The sequence below is a fragment of the Blennius ocellaris genome (assembly GCF_963422515.1).
Source record: "Blennius ocellaris genome assembly, chromosome: 1".
Taxonomy (NCBI): Eukaryota; Metazoa; Chordata; class Actinopteri; order Blenniiformes; family Blenniidae; genus Blennius; species Blennius ocellaris.
In genome coordinates, this window is record NC_137650.1 from 17,686,281 (window position 1) to 17,706,332 (window position 20,052).

The 20,052-nt window shown below is 42.3% G+C and overlaps 1 protein-coding gene across 4 annotated transcripts in view; it reads right to left on the reverse strand.

The window, feature by feature from the left end:
* The window catches only part of tln2a (talin 2a), a 96,545-nt gene extending 76,850 nt beyond the window's left edge, over positions 1 to 19,695 (reverse strand). For 3 of the 4 annotated variants that reach the window (XM_080495222.1, XM_080495223.1, XM_080495225.1), the window contains exon 1: positions 19,568 to 19,695. The gene's annotated coding sequence lies outside the window, so the exon portion shown is untranslated. Of the gene's footprint in view, positions 1 to 19,116; positions 19,178 to 19,567 lie in introns of those variants that run through there. The other variant, XM_080495224.1, reaches the window with a different exon arrangement.
* Between the last annotated feature and the right edge of the window lie 357 nt (positions 19,696 to 20,052).

The following is a 20,052-nucleotide window of genomic DNA, read 5'->3' on the forward strand; positions in this document are numbered from 1 at the left end:
AGCCCCTGGAAACACCTGTAGTGTAGAAAAGACCAGATTATAACCAGCATTTGCTGTATTTTGGGGAGAAGGGTGAGGAATTAATAACTACTGGGGTGATCCAAGGGCAAACCTATTTTCATGTTAGAGTGGAAGTGACATACAATTGCTCTGTGTGTTCTGCCATTCAAACTGCGACCTCATTCAAGTATGAACAAGTGAAAACAATGTGTAATAGCATAAACACTGATTGCAGCATATGTTTGTTGGTGTATAGTTGAGGAATTCCTGTCATTTTGCACATTTTGTAGTCTTTTGATGCGCTTACACAAAATCCCACACCATTTAGCACCACATGCAGCTTTGCAGGTGCAAAATGTCATAGGAGAAAACATTATACCTGCTGTTGTACATTATTCAGTCTGAACAATTTTATTTGTATTATTCTATTTATATGTATTCAATAAATCATGATTTGCACCAGTTCCCAAAAAATTTGAAATAACAAGACACACAATATATACAAATGTAAATCAGAAGATAGATAGAATATACAAGCACCAATATGGCTACGCTGTGTGTGAAAGCCATTTCTTTTTAAACGGAGAAAACTGCATTCAAGAAAAAGCTCAAAAACATTAAAATCTCAACCCAGAGTCCTCAGAGTTTGATGGCCAAGTCTTGAGGAAAACTGGAACTCATTATAAATCTACTATACATCGGTCCTAGTGTTGTTGCAATAGTGTGTTCAATGTAGCGGAACACAGCCGCACTTTGGAAGAAAAACCAAAACGTTAAAGACGGCATTGCTTTGACATCCCATTAAGTTGACACATGCAGCCAGTCATCCTGTTCATAAACCTTATCTGACAAATGATCAATAAACAGAACCACAAACACAGCCAACCTGCAGAGGTAAATACATTATTTAGGACACAATAAATCATCAAAACCAAGTTAGAAATGCCATGTCTAAGTCTGACAGCCCAGCTGATTAGGATAGACCAACCCTCTTCATGAGCTGCTGATCTAATCTGTTTTTGCAACTCGGCTGAACAGATATGAACAGATACGGAACCCTTTAATCCACTCACTGGGTGGACAGCTGCAAACGGACTGCTACTGTAACTCCTGCTGCTTTAGACTTCAAAATCCAACATAATCAAGAGTAATATGGATTGCCACACATTTTAATTAGTATGAGCACTTCTCCGCCACCCCTTATCTTTTCCATTAGCTGTGTATAGCAGCCCAGGTCTTTCTAAATGGATGAGCGCGTTTCTAGGTGTGACACTTTCTGAAAGCCCTCCTCGTATTTTTTCTTTTTTTCTTTTTAATGTCCACTGCAATTCCAGGGCGAGTTGATGTGATAACAATCCATGCCAGGTAAATCTACCAGCAGGCAGGAAAACCAATTAAAAAGCAGCCAGTGGCTGTTGAGAGGCCCGGGGACATTAAAGGAGAAGAGAAACATGACATGGGAGGTAAACTGCCTTGCAGGGCTGCAGCTGCCTATTGTGGTGGAACAATCCCGCGACTCCAAGCCCAGTTTTTCCATGCGGTCTGCAAAGTGAAAGCATGACCCCCTTTGATTGTCAGTTCTATTGTTAGAAGAAGGCGCGGGCCACTCCCAATTCTCTTCATACACATTAAATACTCTGCATTGTTTCGGGAGTCAAATGGCAATCGAAGGCACATAAGATGCTTGGCGCGCGCGCGCGCACGCACGCACGCACGCACGCACGCACGCACGCACGCACGCACGCACGCACGCACGCACGCACACACACACACACACACACACACACACACACACACACACACACACACACACACACACACACACACACACACACACACACACACACACACACACACACACACACACACACACACACACACACACACACACACACACACACACACGCTCCTCATTTAAGATCCTGTCTCGCAAAAGCCGAGAGAATAGATGTTTCCATAGTTGCAAGTAAGTCATTCATTAAACCAGTGGGCAAGGAGGTGCTGGAGGTAAAGTGCCTTGCTCACTGACCCACAGCGGTAACCTGTCGACAGTGGGATTTGAACCTGCAAATCTCCGACCCACCATTTACAGAGATGGTTAAAGATAACAATAAACTCCTCGTGTCCTCAAACAAAGAGCCGGTTGTTCCATTTGATACAATTGATAATGACATCTTCACTCCAGAGATTAAAACGTGTCACTGGAAAAAAGCACTTGAAATCTTATTCATTGATAGATTCCTCTTTGTTTGCCGTAACAACGACTCTATAGCTAAGGTAATCATTGAGCCTGTCCACTTCCATGACGTTGCAGATGACGCAGAACTATTCATCTAAGATGGCAAAGTACTGGTCAAACTCCACTTTAAATGCCTGGGTGAGCTGTAGTTTTCCCCTTCTGAATGAAGCTGAAACAGATACCATTCCACACATTTCTTTTTCCAAATTCAATAAAAGTGATTTAATTGATCATTTCAAAAAGCAACAAAATACAGACCACCGTCTGTTGCCGCTTTTATAAAACTGAAATATCTGCAGCTGTAATGCTTATGTTTACAAAACGCACCTATGTAATTGTCATTCATACCCATCTATGCAATGTATCTAGTTTATACTCAACTTTGGTCTAAAAGCATGAATGCAACCACTCCTATTTAAACTAAAGATGTGCTCTCACAGATTTCTTTATTTCTTGTAACTCTATATACTTTCCATGTGTGAAAAATCTTTCTTGAAATCAGATTTTTATAATTTAAAGAATACATCAAGACAAGAAACATGTACCGTATTTTCTGCCCTATAAGGCGCACCGGGTTATAAGGCGCACCTACATTGATTGACATAATTTACAACTTCATTCATATATAAGGCGCACCGCCCTATAAGGCGCATAGAACAGACCAGTGGTCAGCAACATTTATAGCTCAAAGCCATTAAGTTACATTTTCCATTGCTTCTAACACCCAGAGAGGTGCACATGCTTTATTTTGACAGTCCTACCTGCAGCCTATGCCAGTAGCACACTACACACAAAACCTTCTTCACTACTGGTTGACAACTTACAACTACCGGTAATAATAATAATAATAATAAACTAAACTACATGAACTAAGCAACAAAAACACAACACAACACAATTATTACCGACACCACAAACCAAATATAACCCCCAATAATTGCATTTAAAACACCACAAACAGCTGCAATGAATTGTGGGAGTTTCTATCGGCTGCACTGAGGAGCTCAGGTTGAATTTGTCGCTGCAAGGCATGATGTCCCATCATGCCTTGCAGCGACAAATTCATGTTTTGTGTTGTTGGAGGTTATTGTGGCTCGTTGTTGGGCTTGGTGTTGATTGTGTTTATGCTGTGTTTTTGTTCCCCAGTTTAGGGAGTAATTATTTCATCTAGTTTATTTTGGTTTGTTAGAACGTTGGTGTGCAACCATGAGTGACTAAGGTGTTGTGCGGAGTCTGGTCCGCACTGAAGATCCGGTTGCAAAGTAAGAGTTGTCAAAATAAAAGCTTCTAGTTGTTCAGCTGTCAAATAGCAGCCTGGAGTAGAACAATCGTCCATATATAAGGCGCACCGGGCTATAAGGCGCACTGGCAGCTTTTAAGAAAATTTGAGGTATTTAGGTGCGCCTTATAGGGCGGAAAATACGGTATATGTAAACCAAGCAAATACAGACATTAGAATAGTATAATTAGGGTTAGATTTTCAGTATTTCTTGAGTGAAATCATGCAAGTATAAATCAAGTGAAGACCTACATCCAAGCCTATAAATCTAACAGTGTAATAATGATGATTTGGAGGCAGTGATTTATTGCAATGTGCTCCTCCACGGTAGAGTCGGAAACCCAGGTAATCCAACTAAATGTAGGACTGCAGATCCGTTTACACTCAACACAAATCATAAAAGAGGCATCGATTCTTTAGACTTTAGACAAATACAATGGCAAAACCTCAATTTTCCACAGCCAGTGTGAATTTCCCCTTCGTCTATCCACCACAAATCATCCTTCTACCAGATGTGTGTGCTGATTTACAGCCGTCAGGGCTCGACCTGTGTCATTCATCTGTGACTGGGTTGCAGCCGAGATGTTGACATGCCTGCGGGCCATGACGTTGAAGACAGAATAGGTGGAGTGGCGAAACAGAGATTGCGGTGAGAGAAATGAAGAGAAGGGTAGAATCCGGAGCGGCTGGAACAAAAATGAGAGATAAAAGAGGGCGAGTGAGTGCAGGGGCTTGAGGAGGAAGGGGGGTGCAGAGATGAGGGAGAGGACAGGAGGGTACTGCCACTGTTTTCTGCTGCCTCAGCAGACCGGGGCTGATTCCAGGACAGCTTATCTTCCAGCAGGAATACCACAACCATGCCACACAGAGGCAGGAGGGAGGGAGCATTATAAAGTGAATACATACTACTTCTGGTACGACACTAGAATAATACTATCAAATATAATTCTATTGATAAAGCATCAATAACAAGTAATTGTTTAAAAAAAAAAAAAAAGGGTCTCTGTACTGAACAATACAAAAAGTATATTATAAGCATGTCAGTACAATGCTTCAATTTCATGATGTTTCAAAGACAACTTTTCAAATCACTGTTGGTTCTTTTTATTCTAACGTCAACAAGCAACACATTTACTTTACCAAACAAACAGGTTAGACACTTCAGACCAGATAAAAGATGGAATGATGGATGGATAGATGTTTTTGGTTGCAAGTTTGGAAACTGCACTTTTTAAACTCCGTCTCTATCTCAGAGGGGGAAACTTTTCTAAAATGCACAGTATACATGCACACCATGGACACAGTCAATAGTCAATAGTGGTATTTTTGTTGTCGAGCACATCTACAACAATAATCACCCCAGAGTGTTGTTTGTTCTGCTAACTCTTTTCAATTTAGCGCCCTCTCTCCAACTGAAGACGGATTTACGAGACCATCATATGGATCAGTGTAGATATTTCTTACATACGCTAGATATTGAGTGAGTCTATACCTCAAAGAGAGACAGCTTAAAGGCACTTAAATGCCTACGCTATACTGTTCTCTGCTCTGCGTGCAGTGTGTTTGGCGATCGTTATTATTCGACTGTAAAACTTCTCTGAAACGAAAACAGAAAAACAATGCCATTTTCAGTCAACCGTTCTTGCGTAAACCGGGCCTTGTATTGCAAACAATATCTTGTTATCGCTAGTCAATGACAGCATTAGATCTCTGTAGAGTTCACTATGCTTTCCCCAAACAGTGGAGTGTCCTCAAAATGCTGTGAGCAGAGGCCTGTGACTTCACAGTCACACATAATCGAAGCGAGTTCACTCATTCATCTGGATATACAATAGGATAAAGAAGAAGGTGCAATTCCTTGGCACTGAAGTAAAACAGGTCATCATGTCATTGTAAATATGAAAAGCGCAAAAACACTTTTAATTCATTAAGAGACCGTGGCAACAAAAACAGCTTGTCATTGCAGCCGAAGCAAAATATTAAAGATGCAATCAGGACATTCTGCTGGAATTAGTTTTACAGTTCTAATCTACATGCAAAGTCACTAAGGTTCCATGACACCTGAAATACTGAATTATTGCATTAGCCTGACGACTAGTCCTGCATGGAAACAGAACGATCTGACAGAGAAGGAACAAGGCTGTCTCTCCAACTTTGCTTGCTTTGCTTTGCTTTCAATGCACGAGAATTGCACACCAAATCCTGAGCAGGAGTTCGAACAGCACGTAAAAAAGATGAACAGGGGCTCCAACAGCCAAGTTAACCGATTTCTAACTACAAACTTTGTAGAGCTTCTGGGTTGCTGAATACATCATTGTTGTATTCAATGACGTGATGGGTCCACCTGAAATATTCCAGTGCTAAAAAGCTGAAAGCACAGATCAGCACTCATCACTGCGAAGACAACATGGATTACACTAAAAATCAGTTACATTCTCAGGCTTGTATATCAGCACAAAGTCAATAATCTATTCTAATCCATTGCATACACTTTATTGGACATACGAGTATGTTTATGTCAAGTCATTCCACTCCATTTTTTTTTAATACATATTATTGCCAAAGCATCACAAGCATTGCAAGTCAAGAACCTCTCATAAAAATTGGTGTATGCATCTCTGCTGCAGGTAAACACAGCCTGCTTTATTAAAGCCCTGCAGTGTGAGAGAGAGCCGTGGAATACATGGCAGTCCAAAACACACAGGGGTGCCAGGTTGTTATAGGACTATTCACCTGCCCCCACAGCTGCAAGGCAAGGAAGTGCTCAGCAACACACTTAAGCAAACTCCAATCAGGGACCAGGCTGCACTTGACATCAGGGACGACAGATAGAAAACAAAAATCCCATTTCCCCTCTGCACCTTGTAACTGTGGTTTAAAAGCACCATTCTCATAGTACTTACTGTCTGTTCAAGGACCAGAAATTTAAACTGGTGGGATATTTGTTGCTCTCTCCTCCTGGTGTTTGCATACCAGCCTTGCAAACACAAATGCAGGTAATTGAAAGGATGCCTGAATTAAGCATGGCTGTCAGTCATTCAGAATGAAGGTCTTCATTCAATCTTGTCAAGAAAGTTAGAAACCCCACAACCACCCCTCCACCAAAAGCAATTTCCCTAGAGGCATACTCTGTCGTGGGAAGATAAGTAACAAGGCTGGCATTCTACCCCGAATCCAAACGACAAAATGCCTGAGTCCATCCACATAAAGAATTCTGACAATGCAGCATGTGTCTGTTTGCCAGCTGTAGAACAAGCTGCCCACAAGCATGTCGATATGAAACAAGTCGCACTCCAACTTTATGCTCAGAAGATTACTACAAACCAATCTTATTTTAAATTGGCAAAGCAGAAAATACTGCCAATGCATTACTTCAATTAAATTCAAACTAAGAGTAGAAATGATTAAGCCTGTTTGCAAACAGCGGCCAGGAAAATAAAGCGCAGGGTGCTTATGAAGCATCAAATCCCATGATTTCCATTAATCCCACACAAAGAAAAGCGCCAACAAGTTGAAGGTAAGGCCTGTGAAACTGCATGCAGTTCATGTAGAGTGCACTCAATGAACTGTCTATTTCACATCCAGACTGTGGTGCAATGATTATACCAGGCTTTCATGCAACACCTTGGCTACTGATCGTAAATGTACACTTTGAGCTTTGTTTATTAATTACAATAATATACTGTAATTCCCACAGACATTTATATGTGGAGACATCATACAGACTTAATCACACATTAAAAGATCAATTTAAAAATATAGACATTTTTATCATATTTTCTTTATTTATAAATGCCTGTCAGGGCACCCAATGTCACTTTAAATATACAAGAAGTACAGTTTAAAAACAAAGTAAAAACATTAATTGCAATAAAACACATTCAGGCAATTTCAGTAGACTGACTGTTGGTGGAAAGGTAGAGCTGAGTATCATCCACATAACAGTGAAATTCAATATTATATTCATGAAAAATATGGCCAAGGGGAAGGAGGTAGTGAAGAGGATGGGGCCTGGGATAGAGCCCCGGGGGACACCGGAGGAGAGGGGAGCTGGCTGGGATCTGCATCAATTGATATATCTGTTCGATATATACTGAAAACATCTACACCAGCAACAGAGGCAAAAACTATATCGGACACAAGGCAATACAAATACTGATAAACTGGACTTTGTTTTCACATGGATGACAATAAAGTGTAAAAACTTGATCTCCTGGTGACTCGCCTAATAAATCGTGGCCAGGCCGGCTACATTGTCATGAAGCCACGCCCCCCCCCCCCCCGCCCCCCCCCCCCCCCCGCTGCCATCAATTGGCTTATGGCATCAATATTAGCCAACAGGAAAAACAGTCTAAGATGTAAGATGTCTCTCTTGGCAGCTTCAATGATAAAAATGCACCAAAGCTTTCAGTCACAGAAGAGCCACATTCTGCTGGCCGGTGGCTTCTATCCAGCGACCACCACACCAAGAAGTCATCGAGTCGCAGGTAATGTAATGGCGATAGCCTCGTCACTGGCAACGTTACAGCGAGCTACCCATTGCTCAGTGCGCAAATAAAAGGCTATTTTCAGCCACTTGATTAACACTGAGCTTTCCACACGTAATGTAAGCCAGCTGCCACAATCATATCACTGCTTTAAAGACGAAAAAAACAAAGAGAGAGCAATGTTTACAGCTCTGCCTAACAGAGTACACTCTGTTTGAGTGGTGTTTCGTCTTCTTTTTGTCCCCATTTTCTCCTCTGACGGGCCTGGCAGCACTCCCAAGTACTCTCCCTTAACTAATAAACAAAGAATGGTTTCCCTTATATAGCTCTATTCAAACTCTCCACCAGCAACATCACAGGCTCGCAGGGAGGTGGAGAGCACAAGCAAGTCTGTTCCAAGGAAAAAGGCTTCGGCCAAGGGCAAGGAGCACCGACAGTAAGATTGTGTAACAGTCATACATTAAACAGCCACTTAAAGTGCTATTCCTGGTGCCATCCATCTGTACAATTTTGCAGCGTCAGGTTTGATGAGGCTGAAAGAGCAGCAAAGCGAGGCACATTCAACACAATGCCATCCTCAAAAAAAAAAAAAAAAAAGGCAAAGGAAATGGTGAAAAGGTTTCTTAAGTGGGTCAAAGGAGGAAAATTGTTCTGATTAAAAAAAACACCTCAGTAGGCGAGCTTTGACCTGCCAATTGTGCGTTAAAACACCGTCACCTGCTTGTGGTCAAAATTCAATATGTTCACTGGTGCCATATTTGTCAACATGCACTTTGCACCATGATTCTCTGTCTGACAAAAGAGAAAAGGCAGCGGTCATCGCTGAGAGCAAAACAACGGCAACACAAGGGACAAAATCATTCCTAACTTTAAGAAAAACTCAACCATCTCGCTCAAAAGACCTCAGAGAGCAATGCACTTTGTACAGACTTTTTGGATGGTTTTAGGTTATTTTGGTCTCAAAAACCAAGCCAGTGCAGATAAACATACTATTTCCTGAAAGGTGTTTCGCTGTTACGCAACAATATCTAGTGCAGTCTTGCAAAAAGTTTGACAAGCTACCCAAAGTGATGTCATCAAAATGATGTCATACTTGGCTTGAATACCTTAATGGAAACCTGATGAACACACAGATGCTGCAGGCTTGAAGTACAACATTCAGCAGGTAATGCACCCCGACAGGCATAGTGGATCTTTGGTCATACTTCAACTGTCATGGCCACCGGCCAACAAACATGATATCATCGCATTCAAGCCGTTTCAGATCAAATTATGAACCATTCCATGGAAAACCTCTCAAGATTTAACCGGCATATATAGGGCAAAGTGCAGGGCGTGCAGATATGAATTTTAAGATGGCAAAAGAAGTAACTGACTTGGAGTGCTCGCTGGCTCTTTAAAACCAAATGATGAAAGTGCTCTTACACCTGGTGCAATTTCAGCCCCAGCCTTATACAGAGCGACTACTCCCCATGCAAGTTAGCAGCCAAACATTTGTATCAAGAATCCTTATGGGAAAACCAAGAATAGCTGCCCGGGGCTGCAGGAGGGCCGAGGAGGAGCAAAGGGGTGGGATACATTTTCAGTCCTCCCAGAATGTTCACCCTGCCCTGCTCAACAGAGATCCTCAAGCTGCTCCACACTCACTTCCTGGGGAATTCCAGTGCGGGATTACTTTCACCAGCCACAACGTCACAGCGACTGAAATAATTTGACGGGTGATACAAATGCTGAAATTTGTCAACAAACAACAAACATGTTGAGTAATGAGAACATTTGTTCGTGGCCAGGGGGAATAGATACGGTTACAACCAACTGTTGAAGGACCTTCAAAGCGACAGAGGGAACTTAGACGTCCTGGTCTTTAAAATAGAAGAGTCGGCCTGAGGCTTCCATCGGTAGCATTATCAAATCTGAATGCGCTCATGTGCCATTTTTGTTTTTTTGGCCAGAGACTTAGTCAATGCCTATATTTTTAATGTCTTCTCCTCTTACACTGGTATCGGTGTTTACTGCACTGATACGCACACTTGGGGGGGGGGGGGGGGATAGCAAAGATCTTCAACACTTGAACAGTGTCAATGTACTGTATATGACTGGTCGACACCTGAAATGGTGACTGCCGCCATGAAAAGTGCTCGCACACGATTGGGAGAAACTTGGGGTTCACTGTCTTGCCTGAGGACACTTCAACACACGGACAGGGTGAGATTGGTTGTGATTACTACATGTGATACTCTCCACATAAAAATTTTATTGCCAATCTTCTCTGGATGTTTCAATGAAGAGATACAGGAATATTACTACTCTTTTAACATCTAAATCAACTGAAAATTGGATCATTTTTGCATTTTTGTTTTGGAAAAGTTTCCCAATTCACACAGCCACATATTGAATATGATTTTCTTGCACAAACATTCCAGTAACACAGATTACACTGTAGTTTCTGTGTCAGACCACTAGTTGGTGCTGGGCTTTCTGTAGTACAACCGCTCACTCATGCACACAGGACTGCAAGTTGCAGACATTTAAGCTCCTTTAAACTGTCCTTCTTTGTCGTACTGGCAAAACTCAGTATCTGTTGTATGTGTAAAATGTGTGATCCAGACCATAGTGCAGTAAAACTGTACTTTATTGGAGAGGTGCTGTTGAAGTGAAAAGAATGAGCAGCACAAACACTCTGTTTTCCTCCAGTTATTGTGCATGTAATCACGCATGTTCAGAAAAACTATTTAGTGAGACAGTAGTCTCGCTAAATGTGGAGGACTGAGCAGTTCAGAAAGGTTGGAGCATTTTGAAAACGTTGCACCCGGGAAGACATTGACAAAAGGTTCCATTTTCAGTTACTCCAAGCAGCATTGACATATGAACGTTGTGTAAATAGGGTTATATCGTCTAATTCAGTTCTATAGAAGTGACACTCTTTTAGCCATTCTCACCATATGCCCAAGACGTAAAGAGGTATATAGAGAGTAAAATATAATTCATGACATCACGTGAAAACAGCACAGAGTTCTCTTCCTATTGGCAAGTCGGAGATTCAGTGCATCACTGAAAACCAGCAATCTCCATGGAGCAGACAGACTCCTTTAACCTTTAGCTAACTAATTTATTTCCTTTTTGGTGAGATCAAAAAGCAGCAAGCAGAAAGAAGTTAATAGGGGGAGAATGGATTTTACGGCCAAAAGCAATTTAAGATTTAATAAAGAATCCAGGAGAAATGTTAGAATGACAGCGCTGCATAGTAACATGGTTGACAAGGCTGTCTGCACACATGCGGTTTCCGACCAAACAACCAATCTACACTGTGTTCGCAGTGCACTGGCCTTATGTACTGGGAGCAGCAGACACCTGATTAGGTTACATTTCTGCCCTGGTGACTAAGAGGCATGAGCTTCGAGGTGGCAACCATGGCAGCATGGATTTCTGCCAGAGATGCAGTCCAGTAATAGCTGAAGAGCTCAGCTGCAACCTGAAACACATTTCAGGGCAGATAGTCTTTCAGCCAAGGGTTGAGATGACGGCTGGCTTGGGTCAAAAATCCCTGAAATTTCAAGCCGGGGCATTAAAGTCAATCTGAATTTTGAAAAATAAAAAAAAGCAGGTTGGATTTGTCATACAGATGTTTGGTGCTGCTTAAAAGAAGATGATTAAGTTCCTGGAGGATTTTGCTGTTTAATTACCAGTATGCTGATAATAAGCCTGAACTGCAACTAAGCAAAACTACATATTACAGCAATTTAACAGTCAAAGACAAAACAACTGTTTTATTAATATCAAGTTAAGCATTTACCAACCTATCATTAAATATGAAAAGACGATTTTTCTTCACCAGAGCAAAATTAACATAACAGTGGAGAAGCGCATTAATACGGGCTGTTTTTAAATCACAAGTAGTTTAATTTTAGTATGGGTTTACACATTTAAAGCCAAAAAGCTGTAACGGATCCCTGAACAAGAATCTCAGAGCAGCTAATAAAGGAGATCAGAAATAGACAGTATTCATTTCAAACTGCCAAACCGAAACATTTCACCACAACAGTTTTTCAAAGCTTTTATTTTTTTTTAAAGTGGAGAATGTGATTTAAAAAAAACAGTCTCTTTGTGTCTGTTGCACCATGAGACAGAAAGTAAAAGATGAACCATCCCTGGAAATCTTTGCACCAGTACGGTTGGTTGTATTTTCACGCATACACTAAAAACTGGTGTTTTCATTTCAAAGTTGGACATTTTCCAGATTCTTTGTTTATTGATATTCTAAAGCCAATTTATCAAAGCAGCATTTTGGGGAGCAGGAGCCTATTAAAGCCAACATAGGGCAAGAAGTAGGACTGGTGAGAGAGAGAGAGAGCACAACAAAAGAGAAGAAATTGTATTAATACAACACTTTTCACAGTTTTTGCCAAAATTCAAAAGAAGACCAGATGAAGACATTGTGGAATCAGCCAAATACTTGAACAAGTGCATTACGAAACGCCTTTTGAATTACTCCATCAAATCAGGAAACTTTGTGAGATCAGACACAGTTAGAATATAGTATAATTAAATATATATTGGCTCCTACAACCTGAAAAGGTCATCACTCAATTCGTAAGATAAAGTCTGAGGAAAATAAGCAAACGTAGGTCATTTAATCGAAGAGAACAAGCAAATGATTGAGTGTAATATATTCAGTAGCACAAAGGCGATCCAGTGAAGAACTATCTCCGTCAATGACTTGCTGTTGCCAGCCCTTCCCAAGGGAGCAGAGGAATAGAAAGATCATATTCCAGCCAGACTTGAAGGTGGAGCTTACTGCCGTGAGGTCACAATGCCACCCACTGCAGCACTTTGCTGCCCCAAACTGCAATTAAAATAGTCAACGGATTTAGTTCATAAAGCATCTGCTCACCCTTCTTTGTCCATCGTTTCCACATACATACACAAAAAACACAGCTATTAATGTGTGTTCCTCTCTGCATGCCTGGACGATGTTTAGGCAACTTTAATGTGCCGTCTTTAATCACGGTATGCATATACACATACCATCGGATGGGATATATAAGGATGCGTTTATAAATAGAGCTCCTGATTTGGTAGTCAGTGTGGCTTCAGGTGCTCTTAGTGCTGTTTAACAATATCGTGCGCTCCCCGTTGGTGGCTATTGTATTCAAAAACCATTAAAAACAGCCATTTTAATGTGTGCGATATTTCAAGATTAAGCAACAGGAAAAAAAAAATCATATTTGAAACACATGCACACATGTCTTCTCTTTTCTTTATTCAATCCTTCAACAAAACGAGAGAAATAACGAAATTCACAACTATTCCACACGGAGAACCCTGGAAATCTGCGTTCCAAGGATGGATCTCCATTTTTGTCCAAGTGTGGAACAGCTGACAAGTCAGCTTGGCAAGAGAGTAAATTCTCAGCCTCTCCGTCAGCAAGTAACAGCACCATTTACTCTCAAAAGCCCATGTGAGCTACTTAGCACATGGAAATATGAATAATGCAAAAATACATACATTTATTTCTCTACACAACGGCACTCATTTCCCATGAGACCAAATGGTACAATCATATATTTGTGATGACGCACATTAGGTTCCCATAATATGCGAAAATATATATACGGACAAATCAGCCTGACGTTCTCTGATAATTGTGATTCATAAACATCAAAGTTAATGAATCATTTTGTATAATTGCATGTGCAGATGAACAGCTATATACAAAATGCCAATGTCAGTAGCGAGCAGCTGGAGTTTCCATCCTCCGTCTCTATGACAACGATACCGGCTATTGCTGGTTCAAACTGCTCAGCGTGACCAGATTTTAGTATTTTCGTAGGGGAACGAGGGTTCTCAGACAAACATCACAACACACATGGCTTCATATGGACTGCTGCAGGATATCAGCAGGTCAGAGAGACTGCTCTGCCGAAAAACAGACATGTTTAACAATGGGCAGGGAAAAAAACACACACACGCACAGTGAGCCTGTATTATCCCTGAGTCACCCCGCGTACAGCCAATCAATTAGAAAAAGGCCACTTGAGTAGAAATAGCATCCAGTGTTACCAGCAGCTCGCCACTGTACTGGTTTCTATTTGCGATGCAATCTACATGGGATGGTGGACTGAGTGGGAGGCAGGCAAACGAGAGCTCAGTGGGAGGTGGGAAAAAAAAACAAAAAAAAAACAGAACGGAGATCAGTGCCAACAAAGCAGCATCCCTGCATCAATCCAATCAGAACCAGCATCCAAAAACTAACACATCAAAATGTCACAGCTTCAACTTTGTCTGTTTGATTGGCTGCCATATTTTCAAATGTGTGCATTAATACATGTTCGAAACACAACTTGATGGATTGTATGCTTTTTTTTGTTACCTTTGACATTCAAAAAGCTGAATTTCTGTCTAAAGCCTGGAACACTTTAATGTTTCATGAGACAGTCGTTTGATGCCGGTTCTGACCTTCTGATATGCGAGATCACAGAAATGGAATCAATGGATTCTCCCCACTGATAATAATACCCCAAGTACTGTACATGAGGAAAAGGTAAGCACAGAGGACCTCTTTGTGAAAGGACGACATACTTGGAATCCCGTGATTTGACTTTTGTGTTTAAGGTTACGCATTCCTGGTTCGGTCACAACGACCTGTGAAATTCTGTGATATTGTTAACTTGAACTGGGCTAGACATTGCACAGCCTCCATCCAGAGCCTGGCATCAACACACCATTTGTAAAATGTACAGTGGCAATGTGAAAGGGATCCGACAACATAAACTGCAGTTCGTTAAAAAAATGTAAAGCCGTGGTATGAAACATCAATGGTGTGACTCCTGACCTTGTCAATCCCAGTTGAGTGGACAGCACCAGGGTATAATGTATACAACACTTTCTGCAAGTATTGCACTAAAAAAGGGGCTTTCAAAGTGTGAGGGGATGAATCTGTGGGGGGCACAGAGCTTGTACCACATGTTAGATGCTTTTCAGTCAAGTACTTGACAAATATTTACATATTATCTGCACTTATAATTTGACAATAAATGCTGTGCTATCATTTTTAAGCTCTTCATTCACAGGTATAAAAATGTGTGTTTTGATTAAGTGATGAACAGTTCCATCATTTGTGTTTTTACTAGATATACTCCCAAAGGCAAAAAAAAGACAATCCTGAAGGGAAAAGCCTTAAAGGCTTTCCCCTGACCCCAAGTTTTCCTGCTGCTGCGGACCAGAAGAACTCCTCCTCCTCCTCCTCCTCCTCCTCCACACACACACACACACCCCCAGGGAGGGCCTGCCCCACAAGATCAGATGTATCTGTTTACAGAGCAGCCGGAGGGACTCGCACTGCAGGTATGCAAGCGTAGACAGATTCAATTCAGGGGAGGAATAATAGGCAATAACAGACTTTCAACACAAATGCATTAAAAACGTTAAATTAAATTAAAATATTGTCAAAAAAATATTGTTCCATTTCATCAAATGGTACCTTTATGAAATGGTTGAATGTAACTTTATCCGAAATCAAGCAGGGTCAGCAATGTACAGGGGAAAAAAACAAGAGAAACTCCTGCACTCTGTGTGCGTATTTGACGAGACGTACAAAAATCTTACACACCAACCCTGCAGGCCGCAGCACCTTTTAAACTGAGGTTCCATCAGGGCGAGGCCGACGCCGATTTGTTTTTGAAAGGCTCACAACTGGTACTGTCAGTTCTAATTTCACAACCCACCCATCAAGGCAGTTCAGAAAAGGCTCGAGTTCAGCATGAATGTCACCGTACGTTTTGTTTCAGCCAGGACAGGAATTAATGAATAAGTGACCAGAAATGGCCGACTTCCTCTGTGTGAATTACATATTAGCCATCTCTTCAGAGTATAGTAAACCTACCTCAATCCAACCTCAGTTGTTATGGCTGGAAAGGAACCCATATTTTTAGACTTTGCTTGAATTTAGAAAAGAGTGGCCAAATGATGATTGATCATTTGTTATAAAGGTAATCTATACTATTGTTTAATAGTTTGATGATTCATGATGGAAAACCTTCGATACTCCAAGAAAGGCTGGTGGACATCAGGCGTCCAATTAGAATTGCTGGAAATGAACCTATCCATGCTGAATGTGTTCTCACTACAAAAGATTTCCATTTTTAAGTCCAATGTGACGTGACCGAAATGTGATGCTGCTTGTTTAAGTTTAACATTTGACTTTTTTTATGAACTTGCCAATAAATACAAATCCAATCAGGACCAACAATTACACACGCACAATTCGCAATGCCAATTTTACAAGCCAAACACTGATGCTTAGTTACCGACTTGGCCACCTCTGCCAAACATTTGTTGCAGGAGCTCAGATCTATGAAAACACACAATTATTTCCAGGTGACCAGCTGGGAGCTGCACTCGGCAAAGAGCAGCTTAGACAAAGGGTTTTGGCAAGGTCATTACAACATTAAAAGCACGGAAATTATGTTTCTGAACCACTGTGGAACAAATGTCAAGGGATTTTGCTTGTTAGAAATGTAACTAATAAACTGTAGCGGGTTTGACAAATGTAATTTGTATGACTTTTTAACTGTGCAGCTTCTATTCTACTCCCTCCAATTGCAAAGACAAAAAAAAACGTTAACAGAGCAGCTTTTGCAGACAAGGAGCACATGGATCATCGGCTCAGCATTTCCCATTTGCTCTTGTCATCTGTAACAGGATAAGTAAATTAAACAAACTGATTGCAAAATTGCAAAGCTGAATGACCACCATTACACCAACACTTCCTAAATATGGTTCTCCCAGACCAAACATGGCAAATACTCCCCTTCTCTGGTCCACTTCATTGTCATTATGATTGAAGTGTAATTATGGTTCGTACAGTACTTCCTCTGTGGTAACTGATGGCAACAGAAATTGGTTTTCATGCAGATCAGACAGACAGATCAATTAGTTGGCCATGTGTGCCTGATGAGTAGCCAATACAGCGCCTTGAAACTGGGAGCACATGGCCATCGGAAGTCAGTCAACCAAGACTGCTCAACAGCCAAATGACTGCCACCGTTAATAAGACAATAACTTCATTTGTTGTTTGAAATTAGAGACGCAGGTTAATGTTTCTGCTGAAAGTTGAAGAATCATTTGAGTGGGATGCTTTGCCTTAATGTTGTGTCGCATGTCCATTCAGCCATTTCAGTCAATATATTCAGTGATTCACCTGCTGCTTTAACTTTAACACACCTGATTTCAGCACTAAATGAGCGAACACTTACACAGTGAATAATGTATTTGTCGTCGCTTTGAGAAATGCTTATCGAATAATGAATGCATCAACACATTCTCCAAAAGGTCAGTGCAGTTGCTCGTGTGATGAAAACACTGTTGATTGCGGCTTTTATGTCAGGAAAGCCAGATAGTGCTTGGTCAGTTTAATAAATGATCGGGCACAGTCGCTGGTGGCGGAGCTGCATACCAAGCAGCAGCGGCGGCGGCGGCGGCGGCTGCTGATAGTGACGGTTAACTATGAGGCCCAGGAAAATGACATTTTCACAGAGATGTAGCAGAAGCATAAGTGATCAGAGCGGGAGGAACAGAGCCTCATTAGATGCCTGCTGCCATTTTGAAAGGACAGATATCAGGGGGTGCAACTTGAGAAGGTGTGATGACATTCTCTTTCCCGCTGCAATTTTCTTCCTACCTTTATTAACTATGGATTTTTTTTGAGGTGGGAGACATATTTGAGCGATTCCGCGGGGAGCGCCATCCTGACTCTGCTAAACGGAGACTGGATACAGACTGATGCGAGACATACCTTGACGATGTGAAACAAAAGAGAGAGAGAGAGACCGAGAGAGAGAGAGGCAAAGGGGAGCGTTCATTCCTAAGGCATTATACACAGGAGCCCACTGCCTATAAGGTCATGTGTCTTTTTCTGACAAGCCAAGGTCTAGGCAGCCAGAGGAGTCAGGCTGGTGTGTGGGTGTGGGTGTGTGTGTGTGTGTGTGTGTGTGTGTGTGTGTGTGTGTGTGTGTGTGTGTGTGTGTGTGTGTGTGTGTGTGTGTGTGTGTGTGTGTGTGTGTGTGTGTGTGTATATAAGGGTGCTTCAGGGAAGGATTTACTTTTGCCCATTAAGCTGCCAGGGAAACTCACTTGCACATCAAACATTGCTGGCATCTCTTGCTCCACCGCCCTCTCCTCCATCTCATATGACCTGTCACGTCTGACTCCTAACCAGCTCACCTTCTCCACACCAGGACACTGACTCACTCAAATCCATTGGCTGCTGATAGATACACTCACTGTCACGGTCTGCATGGGAGTGTATGGATCTCTGCGCACAAACCTTGGCACTTACAAGTGATCATACGGCCTCTCCTTGAGGACTTTTTGTGTGTGTGTGTGTGTGTGGGGGGGGGGGGGGGGGGGGGTGAAGACATCACGAGATTCCCCGCAGCAATAACACCATGTGATCCGTGTTTCCTTTTTAAGGATGATTATCTGAACCTTGTCTTTCTATGAAGGGGTGTGGCACTGGCTGCCATCCTCACTATTTATCCTCCACAAGCACGCTGCCGCTGCTGCGGCGGACTCATACGTTACTCCGCATGTCGCATTTCACACCGTCCTCATTCCCCCGATCGTGACGTGAAATGCTGAAGGTATAGGAAAAAGCAAACGCATGCATGTGAAGCGTGGGAAGCACGCTGGAAAGGACGCCCACGGGGTGGTTCAACCCGGGCAGCTCTGTGATGTCCGAGGCTTTACGGTTCCGTGAAGGCAACGCGCTGCACACACAGGTTGCAGGCGCCTCCAATGCTTCATGCTGCACGGATCACGTCAAAATAAAAATAAAATAGATGAAGAAGAGGAAAGAAACTTGGGGAACAATAGCCTGAGGCATTAGTGGCAGCCTGACTGACATGGAAACATGGCGGAGGCCGTTTTTCTTCCCTGCAACTTCCAGCCGGCTCGGTGAACTCTCTGTGCCTTTTTGGAGCCACACACAACGCGCGCACGCACAAACAAACACACCCACACCCACACACACACGCACACACACACACACACACACACAGAATGCTGCACGAAACATTCAACCTCCTCAAGAGAAAAGGAAGACCCAAACTCACCAAGCGACCCCCTGCAGAAGCTCTGGGAAACATCAAATAAACCAGGAGAATATTAAAAAATAATAATAATAAAGGCTCCGCAAGTTTCCTGCTTTCAAACGAGCATCGCAGCGTCTCAACTTAACGGAGATCCATTGAGGATATATAAAAAAAACAAAAAAAACGAAGACACACTGAAATGCAGTTACACATAGAGGGAGAGAGGGCTGGGACTCATGCTGTGCTCCCTCTATCCTTCACACACAGACACACTCTCTCTCAGAGAGAGAGAGAGCGCGAGAGAGAGGGGGGGAGAGAGGGAGAGAGGGAGAGAAGGAGAGAGAGAGAGAGAGCAGCGTGCGGTTTGATTGTAAAGCTCTTGGTCCGGGGAGAAGGTCAGACGGATCAGAACGTCTGCTGCGGGGGAGATGGGCACCGGAATAAGCCGATTATGTGGGGGTTGTAAACCTACCTTCAGATCCTCTACTGGGGCATTTCAGGCAGGTCTGCGCAGAGAAGATGCACATTAGCCGACAGTTCCGCTCCCCGGCACCCAAATATCCTGCGCGTCGGACGAAATTTCCAAGTGGCCGGACAGTGTGCGCGCAGCGGCACTGTGCGTATTTCTGTGGATGAGTGTGTGTGGATCTAAAAGGGGAGGGTGGGAGATTATCCAGTGTGGCAAAGAGGAAATGCGTCATTATCAATGGCCGAAAGGTTTTGTAGTCCAATTGCTTATCTACAAAATCCCATGAGACTACAAATCGGATCAATACGCGTCCTCCTTGACTTGTTTTCCGTTTATTTTGTGTGCTTTTTACGAATTGATTCCATGTTATGCGTGTCATTAAATTATGAAGGATTTGTTCATCGGTCATTTTCAACCACAAGTGAACAAGCATGTAAGGATACAATAAATAAATAAAAACAAAAACAACCCTATGAGGACATGTGTAA